Below are 20234 nucleotides of genomic sequence, written 5' to 3'. Positions count from 1 at the left end.
TAACTTGAACTATCTAAAACAAAAGCATATTGTATATGGAGTAGTATTTAGCTCTGAATACACTTTATTCAGTATCTTAAAAACTAAAAATTCTTCCAAGAATGTCGAAATTTCTTCAACGAGAAGCTATTTACTCTCCTCTTAGAAGCCTTTACTACCGTTTTTGCGAGTTTTTTTTTCAAATTTGTGAGTGCCAAACTCGTTTCTTTGTCAAGCGAAATTTATTGTTTTTCCACATAAGGTGGTTTTGGAGCATATTTTGGTGGACGAACTGTAAGAAAAATCGGAGTTTTCTCGTAATGGTCTTTAAAAGTTTTATGAAGTATCCTAATATCACGAAATTTTTGTTTAGTATCTACTATGAAAAAGGTGTGCCTCTGTGTCTGCAGCATCAATATAATAACACCGATATTGTAGATGCAGTATGAAACATATTTTTAAAGACCACCTAGATCCATTGCTCAGATAATACCAGCGTTTCTAGTTGATGTTATTGCAATAGCAGGAAATATTACCCAAATAGTTTCAAGATCATTTAAATAAGGTTCTCTCTCTGTTGTTGAACCGATTATCTAATTCTCGCTTAAATGGTAAGGTAAGGTAATTTAAGAGCAGGAAACGTGCTGTTACGACGATGTCGGTTCATTGTAAGAGGGGTGTTAAGCGAGTGGGATTAGCTGGACACGAAAAGAGTTGTTTAGAGTCATACAGGGAGTCGTTGTGTGCTAGACATATTTTTGGTAGGTCGAGGTCGATTCTGCTTAAGCAGGAATTTAACCTTCTACAGCATTCAGAACGAAGATGCGCAAGGGTGGTTACTCTAGATTCTCACGGCTGTTCGAACTCGTCATCTGGTGGAGGAACTTCGACTTCAAGGACGCTACTTACTGAGAGGGAGTCGGACGGCCGGTTTTACGTTACCAGAATTGAGATCTGTTTTTCGGCGTTTTAACCACGTTTGGATCGTTGAGTTTTAGGTCAAGTTCTCTCTCACTCTTTACCTGTAGTCATTGCAATTAGAAGTTATTCTGAAATTTTAGTGAACTTGTTAAAGATTTTAGGTAATTGGAGGAATCTCAGACTTATCTTATATATAAGACAAGATTTATTCGTCAAAACTTTTTCATAAATGTCTCCAGAATCTCTATTCTTTTCTAGTGACTTACAATAATAACGAAAACAATATTAAATACCTATTTTAATGTCCTATTGATGTTGAGATTGTGTTGAATTTCAGAGAAGTGTTTGAGGGAAATCTTTTAATTAGTAATATGAGAATATATAAACTAAAAACTTCAGGATTTTTTTTAATATTTTAATTTTAGGAATTTTTGATTTTTTCTATATAGTTTGTATTACTTTAAATCTAATTTTTTAATTTTAAAATTTTTAATTTTTTATGATATTTTAATTTTTCTTAATTTAAAAAATTTTTGTGTGTCTCAAAAATATTTTATTTTTTCAATATTATTTTTTTGTTACTTTTAATTAATTTTTTTTTAATTTTTTATAAAATAATATTTTTTAAAATTAAATTTGTATGCGGTATTATTTGAGAGTTTTCTAGTTTTTCTAGTTTAACAAATAATTTTTGTGTCTTGTTTTCTTTTCTTTTTTTATTTTATTTATTTTTTCCCTGCGTTTCGAAATTTATTTATTTCTTTTTTTCTTCTCAAACTCATAATTATTTATACGTGACTCAAAAAAGCTTCCCATAGCAGCATTTTCCATTTGCGTCACAGCAGCTCTTTTGTTCTCATTTCACTTTTAATTAAAAACAATTAAAATATTTGACATTCCCGCTTGGCAGTGGCGAAACAATTTTAGCGCAATGAAAATTCGCATAAAATTTGCAAAGTTTATTAAACGTAGAACATAATTTCTGCAACATTAATGCGCAGGCACACGCACACCCACATCTAAGCACGTTTGCTGCAATTTGTGTGTGGCACTTTCGCCAATGGCATGACAGCGACTAATTAGCAGCGTCGCGTCGGCTGACTGACAACCCGCGGCGCGTCAACGGAAAATGAGTGAAAATGTAAAATTAACGCGCCAAAAGTTTTGTAGTAGTTTGGGCGGATTTTTCTAGATAGTATAGAGGGGAGGGAAAATTTCGGTGAAAAAAAAAATATTATGTGGAAAATAGAAACTAGAATAAATACTAATACTACTGAAATGAAGAAGACCATTATACACAAACAGCGCCGTTCCAATGTATTTTCTGTGAAAATCTGCGAAATATTTCAGATTTGTTCCAACGAAACACTACTTGATGCTTTGGTTCCTAAATATTCTAGAAATCCCTTTCAAATGAACTGGAACCTTTTCTTCGATCCAAAGATACCCAATCTCCTTCAAAGCCTAACTTAATCGCCTTGTTAAAGATTTTAGGTAGTTGGAGAAAACTCAGACTTATCTACTCATCTCTCATTCTAGTAGACCGACCAGATCTTCCGCCTTTAAGAAACATGCCCCGAGCTGACAAAAGTGAGACAAAGTCATGTCTATGGGTCTTCTTCTCATATTTGCTAAATGTAAAGAAATATCTGAACTTAAAGGTAGAGAAGTTTGGTCTGGATGTGGTTGGGTTTCTAACAATTATATCCCAGCCATGCCCCTTAATGTTGCCAAAAGTAACTGAGAAGGGATTAAAGTCTTATTATATCTATGAAACATCTCGATCTAATGATAACTCTATATGTACATATGTATATAAAGCGATTAATCTCGACACCTGCTCGTAACTTTGGTTGGCTAAAGTAGTGACAAGAAAAGTTAATCAACGTTAGTATCCGAAGTGTTAAAGTGTGTAGATGATTATTTTCAACGACATTCACCAATGAAAGCTCGAGTCAATGTGAGATTTCAATGTCACTAAATTATGACTCCAACATAATACAATACCACTCAACATTATGTCGAGAGAATGAATGCCTACTAAAATCACCTCGTTGTCTAATCGGCAATACCAGTTCACCTTTAGTCGATATAACGTCAACTAAACTCACCTCTTATGGCAGATCGGGATACCGATCGACGTTTCTTCGAAGGAATATTCACAAAAATTTACTTCGATGTTCGATCCATAGTACCAGTCGAAATTTGGTCGAGAAAACGTTCATTAAAATCGTTCCAATCGGGGTTACTAGTCGAGAGAACGTTAGTGGACGTCACCTCGAATCACTTCGATGTCCAATCGGAAATACCAGTCGACATTTTGTCTTGAGAGAACTTTAATTAAAATCACCTTGATGCCCGTTCGGGATTACCAGGTTATCTTTCGTCAAGCAAACGTCCAATAAACTCACCTCTAATGCCAGAACGGGATACCAGTCAAAGTTTCGTTGAAGGAACGTCCACTAAAATACCTCAAAATGCTGTCGGGAATACTAGGCGATATATCGTTAAGAGAACGTCCACTAAAGTCACTCCCAATGTCAGATAGGAGATACGGGTCGACATTGTATCTAGAGAAATCGTTCAACGGACCGTCAGAAATACCGCGAGTTCAGTGTTTTGACTTCAACCCTGAGTCTTAAAAGTTATACCAGAGGGCTTTCAATGCTAACTAAGTAGTATTTTATGTTCATTGGGGATCAAGCCAGGGCTCATACTTAAATTTGTGAGTTTCTCAATGGAAAAAATGCAATATTCAAACAAAGCAATACAAATTAAAATGGATCCCATTTAGAAAATTCACATTTAGAGATTTGGAAACCAACATTACTTAGAAAAACAACTCGTGGAACCTCTAAAAATGGAACGTATAAACTCAATCCACGATTTCAATTTTTTCAAATCAACAACAACACACACAAGCAAATACATGCTCCGCGATCCAGCATACAAGCGCTGTCGGTTTGTGCGACGATTGTCACGCCTCGTCGGCATAACTGTGAAATGCGATAGCAGCAATGGGTTGGCTACATGCGACCATTTTGCCCAACCAACGCAGGGGAAAGCAAACAAAAGCAAGAAAACTAAAAGCAAAAAGTAACAGCGGTCAAAGCAGAAGAGAGCAGACTCGAGCACTACACAAATAAAACAAAAACAATATGAAGATTAAGATTGTGCAAAAGACAAGCGAAATTATTGTCTGCAAAGCAAAGAAAATCTCTGCTGGCGCTGCAAAACAACAGCTGAGCGCCTAAAATGCAGTTATAGCTGTCATAAAACGGTGGTGTGAGAGTGAGAGCGTATGCCCGACAACTACAGTGAGTGTGTTTATGCTTAAGTAGTTGAGTGTGAGGGCAGGCACGCTATATTTTTTCAATGCTTGTAAATTTATGTGAGGCAAATATAAAACAGCAAAAACAACTGTGGCAATGCGGTAGCCTATTCAGCGCACTCATTTACTCCTGCGGAGTTCAGGCTGCGATAGCGCAAGGAGAACTGCTGCTAAGCGCATTTGTGGTGTGAGTGGGTAGCATATATAACTGTTAAGGTAGGTAGGTTTGAAAATAAATGCTTAGCGGCAGTTCATATAAAGCGAAGGCGTTGAGTAAATTTTAATTTAACAGCAGCCAACAACAACATTGTGGCAAGTAGCATTTGAGGGGAGTTGTATTTATGTGCTGTGGTATGTGCAGTGGGGAATTGAGCGCTTATTTTGAGTGTTTATTAGCTTGTTGCTCGGTGTGGTGAATTTTTGTGTATATGGCACGGTGTGAAACTAAACTATGAGGCGATCCTTTAATTTTTAATATTTCTTTTATACGAAAAATATGATTTTAATCATTTAAGTAGAACCTTCAATATATTGTTGCTATTTAATTCATAGCCACATACATATCTACGCAGCACTTGAATTACAATTTACCGGTTTTTTGTGCCTCTTGCTGACTGTTACCATTGCTTCGGCTTTCCTTCGATGCCTGGCTCGATCACTCAGCTTGTTGGAGGCGGCGCTTAACGACGGCGCATTTTCGTTTTCTTTTTGCAAATGTTTCAGTTTATTGAAGGTGTCTTCAAAAATGTTGCTTTCCTTTGCAAAGTTAAAGTTATGTTGTCAAACTATTTTTTGTAATTTGGCTGTGAATAAAAAATATTGTACAAGTCAATTACCTTTAATTTAAAGATAATTCAATCTTACAACTTCCTGGTTGAGCCGTTAATGCCAATTAAGGTTTTGGAGATTATAAAGGTACAAAGAACGCAAATATGAAGAAATTTACACATACACACATACACACATACATACATATGTACGTATATTATATTTTGGATAGAGTGATTTCCTGTCAAAATTTTCAAAAATAAAAAAAATTGAACATTTTCAAAGTAAAAAAATCTACAAGCAATACTAAAAATTGTCGAAAAAATTTAAAAATTTTCAAAAAACTTTCGAACATTTTCAAAAAAAGTTTCAAAATTTTCCAAAAAAAAGTTCCACTAATTTAAAATATTATTTCAAAAATTTTTCAGAAAAATTACAAAAATTATACAATTATTTAAAAATAATTTCAAAATTTTTCAAAATACTAATTTCAAAAACTTTGTTTTCCTTATATTACTGATTTATAAGTTGTCCAAAAAAATTATAAAATTGTCCCAAAAAATTCAAAAATACATATTTCAAACGTTTTCAAAAAAAATTTCAAAATTTTCCAAAAAAAAATTCCACTAATTTAAAATATTATTTCAAAAATTTTCGAGAAAAATTACGAAAACTGAACAATTATTTATAAATAATTTCAAAATTTTTCAAAATGCTAATTTCAAAAACTTCGATTTTCTAATTTTACTGATTTATAAGTTGTCCAAAAAAATTAAAAAATTGTCCCAACAAATTCAAAAATCAAACGTTTTCCAAAAAATTCCAAAATTTTCCAAAAAATTATAACATTTTCAAAAAACAGCCTTCAAACATTTTCAAAAACAACCTTCAAAATTTTCATAAAAAAAACTTCCACCAATTTTTTGCCCATTTTAAATATGCTTTCAAAAATTATTACAAAAATTAAAAAAATATTCTAAGAAATAATATCAAAAATTTTCAAAAAAGTAATTTTAAAAGCTATTAATATTTTCCCGCAGCTCTTAGGTAGAACATAGGGCCTCACTTTGGTTTCCTTATATTACTGGTTTATAAGTTGTCCACAATTTTTTCAAAATATATTTCAAAGGTTTTCAAAAACAAATTTCAAACATTTTCAAAAAAAAATGTCAAAATTTTCCAAGAAAAGCTCCACAATTTAAAATATGCTTTCAAAATTTTTCAAAAAAATTACAAAACTTTCTAAAAAATAATTTCACAAATTTTGAAAAAATTACGTTCTAAAGCTTTTTTCCTTATATAAATGATTTAGAAGTCGAATGTTTGGAACACAACCACATTTCTTGGACCTTAGACATTTCAAAATTTTTTCTCCAGGTTCTTATACAGGTTCTTGATCTTTCCGTCGGTTGCCTTATCGATTCTAGTCGATAGCGTTCCAAATGATTCTGTCTGGATTTCGACTCAGAACTTATTCGAACCGGACCCGCTTCCTTTCGAGAATTTCGCGGCGTCACCTTAAGTCCATGTTAGAGACCGGTCTGAGTCATAAAATGCACCAAATATTGCGCAAGTATGGGTTTATGAACCCTTGCTGCTTTTGGATGACAGAGGCTACGAGATTTCATGGTTTGCGACCTTATAGAAGCATCGCCTTAATATCGTTCACTACAGAAATATTCATCAGATTTCTGTGGCGTTTACTTTTGGACGAGAGATAACATTTTCAGTGATCTTATCAAAACATTCTCTAAGAAAACCTTGACTGCTTGCCGATCGCAATAGAAGCTCAAGCGTGACTTGAGGAAAACAAAGCTTGAAATACCGTTATATAAAGGTCACAAATTTTACAAAAATGTGAATTCTTTAGCAACGAATTTTATAAATTTTCTATATTTCTCCAATGTAATAAAAATTGATAAAAGTTATTATATCTTTTTCACATCAGCGCCTGTGGCTAGGCTTTAATTCTCAGCTTAACTGCCAAAATATTAGCTTCCACGTGATCTAGCTTAAAGTGAGTGAAACCATTGCGCGATCTGTCGCTAATTAAACCATTTTGAAAGTGTAACCAACGGGAGGGTGGCGCAGTGCGGCCGGCGGCTTTGCGTAATTAAAGACAATAAGCGAGTAGAATAAGTGATTTTTAATTGGAAACGCAAAAATTACCGCTTTTGCGCACATAAACTATATCACCATGCATATATTTACATGTAAGCATACAAAAAACACAAACACATATATATAAACACATCCATATTTATATATACATACATAACTGCACCGCTTTGAATCACTACTGTCGCGCTTCCTACACTGCAATGCCTCGCCGCCTCGCTGCCTCCGGCGTTGCGGTGACCAATTCCATCACTGCCGTGCAGCAGTTGCACCACACCGTTTTTTTCATTTTGCTGTGCGCTCTATTATTAGTGTTGCGCTTCGCTGCCGTTTTGATGCTCTAAAGACAGTTTAATAATTACAAACAGTGTGCAATAGCAGAAAATGGTAGAAATAGAAAAAAGACAGCTAAAAATGTAAAAAAAAAAAACAATAATAAAAAAATACTTAATAATAAGAGGCGGTAGCGGTAAAAAGCAACAGCAATAACAAACAAAGCGTTGGGGTATCGTATGAAAGTAGTTTACTGGTGTGGCGCAACATGCGCTTACATGTAACAACAACAAAGGCAACAACTGCCAACCGCATTCATATACAAGTACATATGTATATTATTCTAATATTTGCATGTGTGTGTGTGTGTGTCTGTGCAAAATCGCATTTGTTCGAAGGCCGGGCGGCAGATTAGAAGGTATCAGCTTACATGCTCGCCTTGTTGCATACCACTTGGCAGCTCTGGTTACACAAAACGAGCAGAGAAAATAAATGTTTTGCTATTTTTAGTATAAAAAAAATATTTTAGAAAAAGTTTTTAATTTTTTTTTAATATGATAAAATTATTTTCTAATTTTTTTAATTTTATTTTTTAGCATTTAATTAGAAAAATTAATATTACTATGAGACTAATTGCGATGGTAAAAATTTGATTAAATTTTACAAATTAGTAAACAATTTTTTTGTATTTTAATAGCATACATTTTTTTGGAATTTTTAAAAAATATTTTTTTAGCATTTAATTTGCAAAAGTAATAAAGTAATATTAATCTGAGTCAAATGGCGATAATACAAAAAAATAATGGCGGTAATATGAAAAACTCTTCTAATTGGATATCAGCTATCAGCCAAAATGTTGTGAACCTATTTCAAAACTGTTGAGGTGTTTCATTTTTTAAGCTATTTCACCTAAATATCTAAAAGTAAGAGATCCGAGATGTTTTCACCGTAATTTGACAAAACTGGAGCAGTTGAGGAGGAAGTGTTGAATTGTTTCTATCTCATCTTATTCCAAACTGCTCTTGCAACTGGCGTCCAATAAGTTGATCAATCTTACCGCTTGAACTCCGATCGAAAAGTGTTCAGTTAGAACTCCTACAACTATTGAAAAGTGGTTCTTTGTCATTAGGTTTTGCGACTGCATAGCTGTAGATAGTTGACCAACACTCGCTGAGCTAGTCTAAAGTCCAATCGTGCAGCAGTAAGCCACATGAAGCCAACGGAGCTCTTACTCCGCAGTTATTGGCACTGAAGTACCTGTCCTAGCAAGCTCATCAGCCTTATAGTTTCTTGAAATACCCAAATCAGTTTAATCATAAAATAACTCGTTGCTAGAGAATCTAAACATTCCTTCACTAGTCTTGAGTGCACAACCCACCAATCCTCGCCGCAAGCTTTGATCCATTCGCAAAAATGCTTGCCGTCTTTCTCTTCCAGCGATTACTTCTCTCGCATGCCTCACACAGAGGTGGTTACCGAGCATTGAAACGACAGCCAGAGCAAGGTTCGTCGACCTGGTCAGTATTTTGGAATGAAATAGAAATGAAGTATGCCAGGATTTCAGAGTGCTCGCAGTCATCTAAGAACTCAGCTTCTCTGAGCCTAAAGGCAGCTTTTGCGGATAGATGCAGAAAGACGTTCAACGCCATAGTTGGTTTGCTTAATTGGGCTTAATTATTGTTTCATAGAGCCAAAGAACTACCTTCGGTGAGGGTCCCCACTATTTGCCAACGGCTAACCTTCAACAGTAAAGGGCAACCAATGTCTTCCTTGCCATTTCTCTCCTGACCTCTCCTGGAATGGAGGTCTTCCGCCACCTCTCCTTCCACCGACGGGTACTGAATCGGAAACCTTCAAAGCTGTAGTATTTCTATCCACTCCGGCGACATGATCTAGCCAGCGTAACTGCTGTCTCTTAATTCGTCACACTTTGTCAATGTCGCCGTATAACTCGTAAAGCTCATCTGTCAGACCCATTTGATTCGCTTCTTTGTCCAATCTTGAGAAAGTAGAAGTAACAGTGCGGTTGTTATGGCCAATGATATCAATGGCATCAGCGTACGCCTGCAGCTGTATACTCTTTTGGAAGATTGTACCTGCTCGATCAAGTTCTGCAGTTCGTATTAATTTCTCCACCAATAATTTGAAGAAATCACGCGTTAGGGAGTCCGCTTGTCTGAAACCTCGTTTGGTATCGATTTGGAGAGGTCCGAATAGGTGGTATCGGCTCGGAGAGATCCCTCCCGATCCTGACGGAGCTTTTAGTGTTGCTCAACGACAGCCGTATTAGCTTTGCGGGGATACCAAGTTCAGATATCACGGCATAGAAGCACTTCCTTTTCGAACTGTCGAAAAAAAAAATCGAAAGTTATTAAATTTAAAGACAGATATTTATAAAAACGGAAAAAATAATTGTTTTAAATTTATTGTTTATTTTTTTTATTTATAAATTTTTTTATTTTAAACTTTCAATTGTATGAATTTCCTGGTGAAAATTTTTTGTAGTAAAAGCTACGAGCAAAAATCGTATTTTTTAAAAACTTTCTCATTCAATACTTTCTCTTTATGTAATACGCCTCTTATACAACAACAATAACACCAGCAATTACTAAAGTTATATTAAAAATAAATTAACATTTCTATTTACAGTTAATAATTTCGCCAGTCACGCCTGAATGCTGCAGAAAAATTAAAACGAAGGTGAGTCCACATTAACTACTAATTTCTTACATTTCTACGACGCTTAGCTGCGCAGGCGCACAGTCCATCAAACATGTATATACTTGTATGTATGTATACTTGTATTTACATTTCTACTTATTATAGTAAGTTCCGCAACATAACTAGCGGGCCAGCCACGCAACAAACGCTGGCGAGCGAAGGCAAAGCAAAGCCAAGAAATCGTCACAAAAATTAAAGAAATTGTCGCATGAAAATAAACGAATAAGAAAGATTTCGAAAGGCAAAGGGGTGGTGGACATGTCAGCGTTGCTGAAATTGTTAGGTAGCGGTCAGCCAGGCATGTCATGTTGCATGCGACAAATAGTTTCTCACACGTTCGTTACGCCCAACAACCCCAAAAAATTAAGCGGTGTAGATGGACCTATGTAAGTATATGCTTATATACTGGTCTATGTACATACGTATATATGTATATGAGTGTATATTTATGAAAAAAAGAGCTTGTAGTCAGAAAATTACAAGAAACTGTCGTCTTAGGTTCACTCTAACTCGTTGGAACGGAGCATTTTCACGCAAGCACTTAGTTTTAATGGAGAAATCTTCAAATAATGACTCAAGATCCTCAAAGATTCGAACTTTTGTCACATTTTCTTTATTCAAAGACCGTTTCCTCGCTTAGAAAACACTTCTTAAGTGAAATTCAGCTCCCAAGAGCCTATAGTGGCCAGATCTTTGACCGCGACTTAATCAGCTTAAGTTTTTTTCGAACTAGTTCGTATCTTCCAAACTTAACATAGGTTAGAATCGAAAGATCTCTGCTAGGAACCGATCTCTGTTACAAGCAGCTGCATTTTTTGAAACTTCGTGAAACTCTTATCCACATTTTTGTTCCCTGTTTGACGAGTTCGTTAAAAATATAACTCAACGGTTGACCTCTCTTTCTAACAATACATGCTCTTAGTATTAGTAGATGAGTTGTTCTGTTAAATTTTGTTTTTCTTTCTGACTTTCCCTGACTCTCAGCTTCGGCAAATGGTGCTTCTGGGGCTCCTAAACTCTCAACTTACACTTAAAGTATACCTCTGAATCCAAGTCTTTAATGGTTACGTTTTTATAATCGCTTGTTTAAGTGAACTACGAGACAAGGTATGCCAAAACGTTTCAAAATTAGGTTGTGACCAGATGAATCCGACCTTTCAGCATGAGTTTGTGAGATCAAATGGATTTCAATATGCAATCATCTTAGAAACCAGCCTTAAAGCGAAAGTCTTATAGGTTGAGCTATGGTTCATCCCTGTTAAGATTTTTACTCGAATCAGATCAAGGAATGTGCAAATCAGAAGCTGACTTTTAGAATTATTCGAGGAATATTTCAGACGTTTCTCGGTTCTACTCGAGGCATTAGCAATGAACTAGACTTTTTTGGAGAAGAACCGGGCAAGTTGACTTTTAGAATTCTTCAAGAAACATTTCTGACGTTTCTGAAATGAACTTGACTTTTTTTTGGAGAGGAGTCAGAGTGTGTTATTTCAAAAACTACCGAGGCGAGTTTTAGAATTATTTGAGGAACATTTTTTCTCAGATAAGGTCAAAGGTTGTTGCACATTATTCGAGAATTATTTCTAGAGCTTCTTAGATCAGGTCCAGGAATCTGAAATGAACTTGACTTTTTTTTGGAGAGGAGTCAGAGTGTGTTATTTCAAAAACTACCGAGGCGATCTTTAGAATTTTTCTAGGAATATATCTGGCTTTTCTCGGATCAGGTCAAATGTACAAAAACTCGAAGGGTCAGTGGGCCGTAAATAAGAAGTGGGCGAGGTAACTTTTAGAATCCTTCGAGGAATATTTCTGACGTTTTTCGGCTCAGGTCACGGAATCTGCAACGAACTCAACTTTTTTTGGAGAAGAGTGTTAATTCAGAAGCGTGATGGAGAGGAGAAACTCTTTGTTATAGAATCTAGAAAGAAGAAAGTGTGTGTATGGATATTTTGAAAACAGTATTTTTTTTCGAAAAATTCTCCCTTTTTTCCGTTCAAGAACCTGTCGATTACAAAACCGTTATTTACATCATTTTTTCCTTTCTAACCTCAAAATTGAACTAGTAATTTCTGCGAACTTGCCACAGCTGTTATTATTTGTTGCACTTGCGGTTTAGCTAATTTCCTGGAACAGAAATGTCTGTGTATGTATGTATGTGTCCTGCTAACTCCTGTTGCACATACGAGCTGAGGTGGCATGCCACACATTTGGTAGCTTGTTGAAGCTAGAAAAGGCACTTCTGCACATATGCAAACATACAATAATTTCCATAACATGCCTCAAGCCAACTTGCAACGCTCTTAGCGCTGCACCGCCGGTCATGCAACACTGCCAAAATATAAAAGCATTGTAGCGTGTTGCATGTACGGCAATTTGTATACGTTGCTGCAATTCTATGCCACACATTACATTGCTATATCAACAAATGCACGCGTGTGTTTGTTGCAACCGCAAATGTTTGTTGTAGCGCAAATGTCAGACTTGTTGTTGTTGTATTTATTTGTGTTGCTTTTGTTGATTATTGGTGTTAGCCAAGTGTCACTGGCGTGTCAATTCGAATTTTACGCTCGTAACAATAATAATTGTTGCATGCAACACATGCAACATAACTACCAGTACATACATACATATGTATATGCGCGCTATATTTATGCAACATGCAGCAAATAAGCGTAGTTGGTGGAATAATAAGAAATTGCATAGCAAATACTTGCTGATTGACAGCTCTGAAATTATGTGGCAAGCAATTACTATTTGTTGTTTTCGATTTGAAATTCCCTTCATTTCAGACAATGTTGTGTTCATTGCATACACACACAGTTGCAATGCACTAAAAAGTGCCACAAGCAACAGCAAGTGCAACACCTAACGGAAAAAAGTGCGTACGTGCAACGCATACAATATGTTGCAACAGTGTAACTGCTGCGGCAACGTAATTAATATTGCGCGCTAAATTACGCGTAAACGCTGCGTCAACTTGCGAACTTAACTTAGTTTATGCATTATGTTGCAACAACAAAAATTACAAAAACAACCACGTTGTAAACTGCAAACTGTTGCCGAAAAACAACAAGAACTGCTTCGCATGTACATATCTACGCGCGCTTTACGGCGCCAATGCGCCGCCTGCCGCAGCGCCATTTTTGGGCAACACGCACAAAAATGCACAACGTGCAACAATAACAAACATGTTGCACATTTCAGCATAGCCAATCACTCACGGCGAGTCGCCTCCAAGTGATCGCTGCAATTAGCAAGCTTAAATTGACCCTGTGCGGAAACTTGCAACCAAAGCGTTTTAGTTGCCACATTGCAGCAAACAATCTTTGTTGTTTTTATTTTTGTGCCGCGCTTAGCTTATATGCGTCGTGATGGAAAAAAAAAAAACGTTCATCACTTCATTAAAACACAAAACGCCAACTTGCCACATGACCATATGTTGCATGCACCCACACAGATTCATGCATGCGCAGTAGTTTTGCTGCAATGTGTTTGTGCAACATGGCTGTTAATGATTGCTGACTGTTGCTGCTGTTCCCCATGGAAGTTGTTGTTGTTGTTGCTGCATATTTTCCCCATTGGCTGACTAAATGGGTGACTGAATGACTGCTTAACTGACTGATTGATGACTGTCAGATTGCTCTCTTGCCGCCTGTTGATTTTCGCAGTTATTTGTTGTTGTTGTTGAGATAGCTGTTGCTATTATTATTGTTGTTGGAATTGCTGTTGCTGTTATTTTTGTTGAAGTTGTTGCCTTCATTTTTGTTCTTGTTGTTGTTGATTTTGTCGTTATTTTGTTGTTGTTGTTGTTTTTTGTCATTATTTTTGTTGTTATTGTTGTTGTCACTGCCACTGAGGCGATTGTACGTCACAATTAATTACGCGCATTTAAGCTGAACGTGCAACATGCAGTTGCAGGCATGCAGCGCCGAGCGCCGAGTGCCGCCTGTCAGCGCAAATGCTGCAATGAAGCTGTAAGAAGCTGTTGCAAGCAAAAAATACAAAATTTTATTGTTGTATAAATGCAGTGGGACCCACATGCTCGTATTATGCGGCTGCAAATATGCACATAACCGAAGCTAATAAATGAACCATGTCACTGTATGCGCCCCCAATTAGGACAGATTTATTGGTAGGCCATGAAAGAAACGGGAGGGTCTGGATATATGAGAAAAAAAGCATAAAACGAACAAAAAATGGGAAAATTCGGCTCAAGACTTTAACAATGCATTGGGAAAGTCGAAGGTAACGGTTCCATCGGGATACTGAAGATGGTCGACAGGAAGAAAGTGTTGAAGTTTGGTGAGAGAAAGGAATATAGAAATCTATAGAAACTCAATAGCTTGAGAAATACTATATATGTAACTCTCGTTCTGAGTCTGGCTGTAAAATAGAAGATATATATACTCGTATAAGAAGTAGCTTAAGCCCTTAATCTATCAGTCGAATAGATCGCCATATAGCGACATCCAGAAGGGCTTCTAGTGTTCTTAAATCTTCTACGAATGAGTTCAAAATGCCGGTGGCTTTTTAGGACTCAAACTAATAATGAAAGCTGAGGCTTTAGATAGATCAAAACCACTCTGACCTACCCGTTTTTGATGGGGATCATTAAAAGGCTTTCTCAACATTTAGATCTTGATTTCTCATGTCTCTATCAGTTTCAAAGTTAGAAAATATATAATATCACCCAATGGCCCTGTTGTAAGAGAGACGACACTGAGAAAATAGCTGAACTCTCTCTCTAACGTCTAGCAGCTAAGACAAAATATTTCTGAGTAGCTTAATCTCGGAAATAATTCCCACGTATGCTGCTTAAGGTTTCCATAAAAATGAGAGCAAAATCTTAAAAAAAAAAATGCCAGAAATCTTACGAGAGTTAAGATAGCTACCAGGTGTTAAATTCTTGTTAGAAACTGTGGGGTGTGTGATCTATTAACTCACTGGATTCTACAGTATTGGTTCAGCTATAAAGTCTTTGTGGACTCATGACATATTTTGTTTGAAATGGGAGGAATGTGAGATGAGACTTAAGATTAGGTAAGGTTAGGTTTGATGGCTGATCCAGAGATTGGCCTTGGACTAATATACACTGTACTTTCTGAAACCATACAAAACATTTTGCTTTTCGAACTGATGGGCTGAGACTATATCGCCTACCGAATTTGACTCGTATTTGCCCATTTAAATTGGTAGTCATGTAAGCAATAAAAACTCTTCACGAGAATTTTTCACACTATGGTTTACTCAGATACTGCTCGAAAAGGCCAGAACCGATGCATTTTATTCGAAAAAATTATATGTTTTATAACATCTGTACTCTTTGATAAACAGTTTTTCATTTAAAGCTGAACGAAATTTCTATTAAAACCTATCAACACCAATATTTTCTAATGAATATCAATGGAAATCTGGAATTTGAAGTTAAAGTATACCCAATACTTGGATTAACACCTTTAAAGCAGACCTCTGCGCAACTCCGTCCCTAAAACAGTCGGTTTATGTAGTCGAAAGGTATTACCGATTTACTGACAGCATTTTACTACTAATAGATCTTCCGTTCCCATAACAGTCACTTCTACGTATCCAGAACGAATTCGAATCCTAATCCTAATGCTCCGTTCCCACAACAGCCTGTTATACGGTTCAGAATCCGAACATGAATCAGACCAATATCTCTCAGCTCGGTAGCAAACTTAAAAATCATTGTAGCAGAATTTTTCGACTAAGAAATCTTCAGTTCTTACAACAGTCAATCCTACGTATCCAAATCCGAATCTGAATTTGTATCCAAACCATATACTCACAGCTAGGAGCAGGCTTAAAGCGGAACCCTTAGACCAACAGATTCTTTGTTCGAACAATAGTCAATTCTCACTAGATATCAGAGATCAGTTTCAAGCTAGATAATACATGAAATGAAACTCTTCGACTAATAGTCTCGTTCTCACAACAGTCAGTTCTACGCATCCAGAACGAATACGAATTTCTTTCCCACCAATATATGGCAGTCGGAAGCGAGTTTTATCTGACCAATATCTATCAGTTCATTAGCAAGGTAGAAAATCCTTAAAACAGAACTCTTCGACTAATAAATTCTCCGTTCCCACAACATTCTGTTCTTCGTATCCAGAGCGAATTTGAATCCGAATTGGAATCTGATCTATATCTATCAGCTCTGACACAGGCGAGACAATATTTGATGAGTGATTTATGTTGCTACAATAGCAAAAATATATCAGTTGAACTTAAGGAAGAGAATATAATGATAGTTCTATACAAAAAACAGCTAGAAAACTTAGAAACGTTTCAAAGTTTTGTGAAAAGTATGGAAACACTCATATTTTTTTAAATATTTATGTTCACTAAATTACTTTTAATTTGCATTTAGTGTTATATTCTGATCGCTGGAGAAAGAAAATCAATATTTTGAATTATGTTTTTGAGAGTTTTGGTAAAAAATCGTTTTTCGTTTCGCTTTTCGTTTCTTTTCGATAAAAACTACAAAAAGGTCTTTAAAATAATATTATCTTTAGTACAAATTTTAAGAAGCAAACACTTCAAGCTTAGTTTTCAAAAAGGTTTGAGCTCTGTAATCGAATTTTTCTGGAAGTTATGCATGTCAAAAATAAAACAGTGCCTTTGGGTAGGCTTTGATTTTTGGTTTTAAGTTATATATTGCCTTTAATTAGCGGAACAAAATCAATTTTGTGCGCAAATACGCATTGTTATCGATTTTTAAGCATTTCAAGCACCTTATGTATACACTCTTGTACATATATACACGCCTATATGCCCGTATATTATATACAAATGTGTGTTGAGTGCCATTTCGACACGCTGAAGTGTGCATGTAAGTGTTGTTCAGCGCGCTAAAATGAGCTAATCATTAGCTGCTGTCGCAAATACAATGCTAGAAACCACAAATGCAACAACAACAATTACGCTGAACTAATACAATAGCTTGTACGACGTTGACGCCGCCACCAACGGTGCTAATGTGACATGTTGCACACTCAAAAGCACAATTATGTACTTGAAGCCATGTGCTAGAGTATATATATGTACATTATATACATACGTGTATATATATGCAGCCACAAAGCCTTGTTACCAACAGCAACACGCTCGCCTAATGCTCGGCGGCGCGAAAATTCTTCAGACCTTCAAATCTCTTAGCTTTGTTGTTGTGGTAATGTCAGCTTTTGTTGTGTTTTTGTAGTAAATGCGATTGTGCTTGTTGTCGTTGCCACGTTTGTTGTTGTTGCCACGTTTGTTGCTGCTCCACTGATTAGCGCATTTATACAAATCGCATTTTAGCGCAAATCACTTTTGCCAAGCCAACAAGCCAGCCACTCCAGTCAAAGCCCGGCCCGCGCAACGCTTGTACAAGGGTCAACCTCTCCGCCAAGTGGCTGTCGCATATTAACCCACTCGCTGGCAGCAAATAACAACAATAGCAGCGCATACACACCCACTGGGTGGTGGTTTACCGTTGTAATTATTTTTTTGCATGCAGTCTGCTGGTGTTGGGCCGTCGCCACCTTCATCTTTTACAATACTTTTTTGCACATTTGCCTGCTCTCAGCAGATTTTGTGCGATTTTTTAGCTTTTTGTTCGACAAATTTCGTTTGAAGTGCCATTTCGCACCCTCATTAACGCATTTGAGTACGGCGACAAGTGCTGAAGGTTATTTGGGTCGCGACGGCATGGTTAGATTTAGCGAGTTTACATATTTTTGCTAATTTCAAGAGAAGGGTTGTGGTTGGTAGAGCAAAGAATCATTAAAATACATGCGGAAAACTTAAAATGAAATTAAACTAGCTAATTTTTAGACCCAATTTCGAATAAGCTCACTTTTGAGTAAATAAAAAAAATATGTGTAAGCGCAGCTCTGATTTGGACGATGATAACATACTAAATCTAACCAAAAAACAACCTCGAAGTCATAAAATTTTCAAATGAAGTTCAAGCTCTCGAAAATGTCTGGCTGTGCTAGCCAAGATCGAGCGATCTTCAACGTGGAAGCCCAAATTCCCAAAACATCCAACTTTCCAAAGAATTTTTGGAAAATTCCAACTCTATAAAATATCTTCAAGATGAAACCTGTAATACATGATGACATTAAAATTCTCTGAAACTGAGTCTTACAATTGGAATTGAAAGAATTTTTGAAAATTTTCAACTCTCTAAAATACCTCCAAAACGAAAGCCTAGTACATGCTGACACTAGAGCTCTCTGGATCTGAGTTTCTATTTGTTTTAAAAGTATATTCCTAGAAAAATACCTTAGAAACCCCACATGGAAACATTTCTACAGGTTTTTATATCTAACCATATATCCAAGATCATCATATCAACACTCATACTGCCGGTCAAACGCTCTATGAACGTCTTTCACCCATCGATAACTACAAATCGAGCTATATATTGTTATAGATATCACACCGCCTTAACATTTTTCTGTGTGATCTACTCTAAACCTGTGGGTAATACTCTTACGGAACTCAGTTTCATTGCATACTCTTGAAATCAATATGATCCATGAGTATCGGTTTTTTCTTAACGAGGTGGAGGATGGAAGACTATAGAGCGAGCCCTGTAACCCTATTCAGGGATTATGATTTCTGTTTAGGCCAGTTTTGGACCCTCATCAGCCCGAAAATCCATTAAGTTTGAGTTAACCATCTTAATAGCTACAGATTGATCCAGCGGCTATGTATTTCTTTGCTTTCACCAAACAAGAAGATGGTACCCTTGCCTCAAGAAACTGAGACGGATAACTCTAACTGATTCAGCCGGCTACCATCGGCCTCGTTGCATTTATCAAACTAAAATACGGTTCTCTTGTTTACTGAAGAAACTAAGTCGGACAACTGTGCTTTTACCTACTGATTCAGTCGGCGTCCATAGATTTCTTTTCGCCAAATTAGAAGACGGTTCTTTTGTGTCTGATTTTTCTTTTGTTTTGTAAAGAAACTAAGCTTCTTTTATGTCTCATAATCTAGTCGAAGCAGTGTTTTGATTACCGGTAGATATTTAATTCTCAAACAAGTTGGTTCTAACAACGCTTACGAGGTTCCATGAAAGTCCAAAATCCTTTTAAATCGATTCAACAATCCACCTCATCTCGATATTTAAGCTGGGCGTTTCTTTCCTTAAAATAATGTACATAATTATAAAGTCTGCTGCTGTTGACAGTCCCTGGCCGGATAATAATATGGGTCGCTTCCTACTTAGACACAACTGTCATGGGAACAGAGTCTGTAGATACTTTTGACTTCCCCAATAAAAACCTTATATAATGCCTTGGATAACTAAAATTACCAAAATAAATGTTTTAAAAACATCTATTTGAGTTCAGACATCTTCCAGGCGGATCTTTCTCAACTTACTGGAAGTTATATTGAAGGATTTGTTGAAGATCATAGTTTTTCTGTGGAAGCAATTTTATGGCTTAGAAAAAATATCCTCTAACCCAAATATCCTTTTCCCTTGGACGTTTGAACTTTTTCTTTTAGAGATGGGCAGTGTAGGTAATAACTGAAGGATTCGAAAAATTATTGGTCATCGTTTTAGCTTCCGATTTGTGGTTCATTCCAAGGTTATCTTCCTAGAACTGAAAAACGATAGTTCCCTATGACTTCACATTCTTTTTTTCAATGGATTTTATTGGAAAGGACGGCGATTCCCAATCATCATAACATAACAGAGGGAGTTTTACTGTTTACGTAGTCTTCTCAGAACAAACCAATCGAGTAAAGTAGCAAAGTCATAGGCGGTTTCGATTTGGGTAAGTTGATAGGGTGGATGTCTGACGACGCGTCAAGGTTTTCAGGCGGTCCATTGTGGGTCGTCTTACCGTTTATTGAGCTACTTATGTGTGCTAATAGCCTCATACACAATCATCAACTATGTATCTAAGTATGAGTCCATCCTTCATAACCATCAACTTTAATCCAAATAAGAGTCTATGAGAAACTTATTTTTAACCTTTCGAGGTCTTCCAGTGGTGTCTAATGTCTCCGAATGCTTAATCTTATTATGTTACATAGATATACCACATTTTTCTTCTCTACTCTACTTGCCGCGTAGGAATTAAGTATGGCGTCCATATGTGGA

At 36.3% G+C, this 20234-nt stretch overlaps 1 long non-coding RNA gene across 1 annotated transcript in view; it reads left to right on the top strand.

Annotated features, from left to right (window-relative positions):
* Positions 1–10037: 10037 nt before the first annotated feature.
* The window catches only part of LOC125778283 (uncharacterized), a 104270-nt gene continuing 94073 nt past the window's right edge, over positions 10038–20234 (top strand). The window contains exon 1 of the long non-coding RNA XR_007422601.1: positions 10038–10090. This is a non-coding gene — a long non-coding RNA (uncharacterized LOC125778283). The remainder of the gene's footprint in view (positions 10091–20234) is intronic.

Source organism: Bactrocera dorsalis, chromosome 4, assembly GCF_023373825.1.
Source record: "Bactrocera dorsalis isolate Fly_Bdor chromosome 4, ASM2337382v1, whole genome shotgun sequence".
In the NCBI taxonomy this organism is placed as follows: Eukaryota; Metazoa; Arthropoda; class Insecta; order Diptera; family Tephritidae; genus Bactrocera; species Bactrocera dorsalis.
Note: the sequence above shows the minus strand (reverse complement) of the source record. Positions and strands in the feature narration are given on the sequence as shown.